Consider the following 6,000-nt stretch of genomic DNA (forward strand, 5'->3'; position numbering starts at 1 on the left):
GACAGGCCATCACTGGAGGACCTTTTTGAGCATTCTTGGCTGCAGGAGCCCAGCCTGGCCCAGGAGACAGCAGAGATGCATTCCTGTGCACAGTAGGATCCAGGAGCCAGCAAGTAGCACCAGCACGCGTCTTGTGGTGCTGGAAGAAAACCCTGGAGCGTTTCCATGCAACTGCGGCATGGAGGAGAGAGCGCAGCCAAGGAGATGCTTCCGCTGGTCCCCATGAGCTGTGGAGGGAGCGGCTCCATGCTGCCCGTCCCATTGGAGAAGTGGTGGCAGTGCAGTGAAGATGCCACGGCACCACAGCTCAATGGCATCGTGATGTCCCTGCAAGCCGGGGCACAGCTGGCATGTTCTTCTGGAGCACGACCCCTTCCTGAGGGGGGAACACCCCCTCAGGAAGCTGGCTGGCTAACCCAGGATGTCGGCTCTGGCCTGGGCTGAGGGAAGGTGGGTGATGCTTTTGCCATTCATCTGCTCTGGCAGGAATTTGAACTTTAGACAATCACATGCCGTTATGTGGTTTCTCATCAGTTGTATAGATTGGAGAAGTCACTGTGTTCCAGAACTGTGCATAGAGGGTGAGTTTTGGGAGGGAAACGGGAGCTGCCCACAGGATCCGGGTGCTGCCGTCAGGATCCAAGTGCTGCCCTCAGAATCTAAGAGCTGCCCTCAGTTTCCAGGCACTGCCGACACGATCAAAAAGCTGCCCTCAGGATCTGGGTGCTGCCTGGTTGATCTGGGCACTGCCCTCAGGATCCTGGTGATGCCTATGGGATCCAGGCACGGCCCACACGACCCAGGCTCTGCCCACAGCATCCAGGAGCAGCCCGCAGGATCCAAACTTGGCCATGACGATCCGGGCAATGCAGTCAGGATCCAGACTCTGCCCACAGGATCCAGGCTCTGACCACACGATCCCGACGCTGCCCTCAGGACGCCATCCCACCGCCACGGCCCTCAGGGCAGGAGGTGGGAACGGAGGGGCCTGAGGAGAGTGCGGGCAGCAGCAGGGCTTGGTTTCATTTATCCTTGTTGCTTAATGTCCAGGGGAAAAAAAAAATCCATATTTTTCCTTGTAGACCAAACCTAGGGGGCTGGAAGCTCTTGGTGGGCAGGGGGCAGGGGCAGCACTGGGGGCTGTCCTGACAACACCAGATGGTGAGGAGGCGGCCTGGGAAGCGAGCAGCCCCAAAGAGCTGTCCCAGGGGGAACAGGACCCCGACCAGAGCTGCAGAGGTGGAGAAGTGAGGCCCCATGTGAGGCCAGGCGAGGCCGGGGTAGAGCACAGCAACGTTCCCCCGTGCACAGTCTCAGGCCAAGCCTCAGGTCTGCCCAGCAGAGCCTCTCACAGCTGGGCAGAGGACTCCAGTCATGAAACAATTCTTTTTCTCTTGCCCCCCAGCCCCTCCCCAAGCCAGGTGGATGCTCGCAGGCAGTGGGCAATAGCAGCAGCAAAGATCCTCCTGGCAGGGCTGCCCAGCGAGGAGGGGGACAGCTCAGAGGATGTACAGGGTGCCAGCAGCAGCAGCAGCGGGGAGGAGAGCGCCTATGTGCCCTGTGAGGAGGAACCAAAACCTCTGGTGCCATGCAAAGGCACAGGACACTTAGAGCTTACTCCCCAAACCGGAGATCAAGCAGCTGCCAAAGGGGATGCTGGGACGAGCGAGGAGCTGTCAGACGAGCAGGGCAGCAGGGCCATCACTGTCTGCACCATCTGGGTGAGCCCCCGCTACCCACAGCTCCGGGGGCAGCCCGACACGCCGCGGGAAGAAGAGGCGTGTGGGGACCTGCCCAGCACATCTCGAGCCCTGGCAGCTCCCAGGCACGCCACAGGCCAAGGCCCAGCCCTGACCAGCAGAGCGCCTCACAGCAGGGCAGAGGCCTCAACTCCAGGCCTGGTTCCAGAGCGCTGCCCCCACAGCCCCTCCCCAAGCCTGCTGGAAGCTCCCACTAGTCTAAGGTTATGGTTGCACTTAGGGTTAGGTTAAAGCTTAGGGTTAGCATTAGGGTTAGGTTTAAGCTTAGGGTTAGCATTAGGGTTAGGCTTAGTTTTAACATTAGGCGTAGTGTTATTTTTCATGTTCGAGTAAGGCTTAGTTGTTAGGGTTAGTGTTAGGGTTAGCCCCTTTAGGGACAGAAGCTGAGCCACGCCTGTCAGTGTCACCACCCGAGGAGGGCTCTGGCTCCAAGGGATCCAGGACTGTCTGGAGTGTACCCAGTGCTGTCTGCAGCATGGCCAGAAGACACCTGAGCTGGAGCACCGAGGAAGAGGTGAGTGCCTCACGCTCCTTCTCATGTGTGCCCATGTTCATACCAGGAACATTAGGATAATAAACAGGAGTGCTAATATAAGTTGTTTCTTTATGTGAAATACAAGGTAGTAATTTGTAATGCTCCCTGCCATTAGGGTGAAGGCCATCTCATGCCTTCTCTTCCTCTTTCATTAATAAATGACACATCGAGGTTCACTCCAGGAAGTGAAAGAAGCCAGGGGATTATGTTAAGAATTCTAAAGGCCTGGAGTAGAGGTGAGAAAAGTCCTAGGAAGAAGAAGAAATCTCTTAGGAAAGTTCTTAGGAGGCCATTTTTTGTTTTGATAGATGGTATTATTCTGCACTATGTCAGGAAGGTGTTCCTCTGGAATATGTTCCTTAGTCCTTTGAGTTGTAGCTTTTGCTAAGTTAGAAGTGGTTTGATGGTTGCTTTTGTTGAAATAAAAGGACAGAATGAGTATATGGAAGTATTAGTTATTTTCATTGCCCTGTAGTCATTGATTTGGGGGAAAATCCTGGAGCCCAAAGCCTTTTGGTCCCCAGGATGGTGCAGTGTGTGTGATGTGGGCAGAGGAGAAAGGCGCTGCCTGGTCTGGGAGGGATGTGAGGACACCAAGCCCTTGTACCTTGCAGCACAAGGCATTTGTTGGATGCAGGACCCCATCCTTTTGTGTCCATTTTTCTCTTTTTGGCACCTTCCTTTCCAGACTGGGGAATGCACAACTTTGGAATCATCTATCTTCATGTTCTGAAGCATCTCAAATGAGCACATGGTCACCTAATGATGAGTTCTCCAGGACTTCAATGCAGGTAGCAATGAGATTCCATGTCAGAGATGAAATTTCATGACAGTCCTTTCACTGGGCCAAAAGGGATGAACAACCTGAATTTTGGATCACCGAAATGGAGTGCAGAGGCCCTGAGACTCTTGTATTTTGGCAAAAAACGGGAATATTCCCTAGAAAACGCTTTGTTCTTTGAGGGAATCTGCATTAAACTTCCCCAGAACTGCAAGGCTGTCCAAGCCACTAAACAAGGCAAATAGTTCTGCATTTAATTTCAAAGTCACAGTCCTTCAATATCATCTGAACAGAGAGGGCACTTTTTAAGTGAGGGCAAAAATCCGTCAGCTTCTTGAGGAACTTTAGGCAACTCCCAACCTTGATTCTCCAGGACTGAGCACAGCCATTCAGAGCAGCATTTGTGCAGATTGTACTTTTCATGAGATGAACCAAATGTGGTATTCTTAGAGAAAGATACAACAAGGCAAAGGCAGACTTGAAAGGGTTTGCAGTGTAGGACTTCCAATCACATTAGGAAGGAAATATTTTGAATTCAACTAAAGCCAAAGAGATACTGAAGCAGTCCAGACCATCATGCGTCTTTGGTCTCTTTTGTTTCAAAATTCTGTTGTAGCTCAATAGCTCATGAGCAGATTCTTTTCTTTTACCTCATGAAACTTGTGAGCTGTCTTGTGTATTACTCTGCGTGATAAAATGAGAAACATGGACTCCTTGTACTCCTTGTCTGTGCCCAGAGCCCTTGGAGACACTTGGGACCCCCCCCCCCCGCCCCAGACCGTGTTCCCCTTTGTGACGTGAGGCTTGCGTGTCTCCAAAGCCCATTGTGACGTTTGGGGCCACGCCCTGACCAGGACAGTATAAAAAGGGGCAAAGAGCGCGGGGGTGCCACTCCCAGGAGAGCGGCTCCATCAGGAGCCAGCATCTTCCCGGGGGACGGCAGTGTCGGAGCGACTCCGAGATGTCCACGGACAAGGAGACGAGCACCGACGCGAAGCCCAAGCAGAAGTGGCTGGTGTTTCGCCGGAGGCAGGGGCTGAGGGATGGGGCAGCACCTCAGGAGGCCGAGGAGCAGCGTGACTCCTGTGCTGGCCCTGGCGCGCAGGCGGCGGCAGCAGAGAGCCGGGCAGTGGCCGCGCACAGTCGCAGGGCCCATGGCCGGGCTCTGCTGCGCTCACTGTGCCGCGGCTCCTGTGCCATCCTTGGCAGGGTGGCGGCTGTGCTCCTGTGACGCAGCCGGCAGCTGGGGACACAGCGGCACGGGCATCAGGGCATGGAGGCAGTGGCGGCAGCCACAGCTGCCGCAGCAGGGGCACAGAGCCGGGCGGCTTTCCCGCACGGCCCCAGCTGCCCCACCACAGCCTCGCCCACGCCGCTGGAAGCTCTCAGTGGGCAGGGGGCAGGGGCAGCACTGGGGGCTGTCCTGACAACACCAGATGGTGAGGAGGAGGCCTGGGAAGCAAGCAGCCCCAAAGAGCTGTCCCAGGGGGAACAGGACCCAGATCAGAGAGGCATAGGCGGAGAAGTGAGGCCGCATGTGAGGCCAGGCGAGGCCGGGGTAGAGCACAGCAACGTTCCCCCGTGCACAGTCTCAGGCCAAGCCTCAGGTCTGCCCAGCAGAGCCTCTCACAGCTGGGCAGAGGACTCCAGTCGTGAAACAATTCTTTTTCTCTTGCCCCCCAGCCCCTTCCCAAGCCAGGTGGATGCTCGCAGGCAGTGGGCAATAGCAGCAGCAAAGATCCTCCTGGCAGGGCTGCCCAGCGAGGAGGGGGACAGCTCAGAGGATGTACAGGGTGGCAGCAGCAGCAGCGGGAAGGAGAGCGCCTATGTGTCCTGTGAGGAGGAACCGAACTCCCCAAACCGGAGATCAAGCAGCTGCCAAAGGGGATGCTGGGATGAGCGAGGAGCTGTCAGACGAGCAGGGCAGCAGGGCCATCACTATCCGCACCATCTGGGTGAACCCCCGCTACCCACAACTCCTGGGGCAGCCCGACACGCCGCGGGAAGAAGAGGCGTGTGGGGACCTGCCCGGCACATCTCGAGCCCTGGCAGCTCCCAGGCACGCCACAGGCCAAGGCCCAGCCCTACCCAGCAGAGCCCCTCACAGCGGGGCAGAGGCCTCAACTCCGGGCCTGGTTCCAGAGCGCTGCTCCCACAGCCCCTCCCCAAGCCTGCTGGAAGCTCCCACTAGTCTAGGGTCAGGATTAGGTTTAGATTTAGGCTTAGGGTTAGCATTAGGTTTGGGCTTAGTTTTAGTGTTAGGCATAGTGTTATTTTTCATGTTCAAGTAAGGCTTAGTTGTTAGGGTTAGTGTTAGGGTTAGCCTCTTTAGGGACAGAAGCTGAGCCACGCCTGTCAGCGTCACCACCCGAGGAGGGCTCTGGCTCCAAGGGACCCAGGACTGTCTGGAGTGTACCCAGTGCTGTCTGCAGCATGGCCAGAAGACTCTAAAGAAATTCCACTCTAATTTCTACATTTTAGAAATTAGTAATGCTCCCTGCTACAAATAAAGGTAACAGGATGAAGACTATCTCATACCATCTATTCCTGTTTAATAATGAAATACACTTTGGGTTTCAACATAGGAAGTCATATTAAAAAGTCAAGGGATTTATATTAAAAGTCTTAAAGGCTTGAACTAGAGGTAACCTCTTTTAATGAAATTTGTTAGGAAGCCCTTTTTGATTTTGATAGATAATATTCAACACTAGTCTTGGATATGTTCCTTAGTCTGTTGAGTTGTAGCTTTTGCTAAGTTAGAATTATTTTGATGGATTTTTGTTTAAATAAAAGGACAGAATTAATGAATCTGAAGTGGTTTTTATTTTCCTTGCCCTGTAGTCATTGATTTGGGGGGAAATCCTGGATCCCAAAGCCTTTTGATCCCCAGGATGGTGCAGTGTGTGTGATGTGGGCAGAGGAGA

The sequence above is a fragment of the Melospiza melodia genome, unplaced genomic scaffold, assembly GCF_035770615.1.
Source record: "Melospiza melodia melodia isolate bMelMel2 unplaced genomic scaffold, bMelMel2.pri scaffold_44, whole genome shotgun sequence".
Classification (NCBI taxonomy): Eukaryota; Metazoa; Chordata; class Aves; order Passeriformes; family Passerellidae; genus Melospiza; species Melospiza melodia.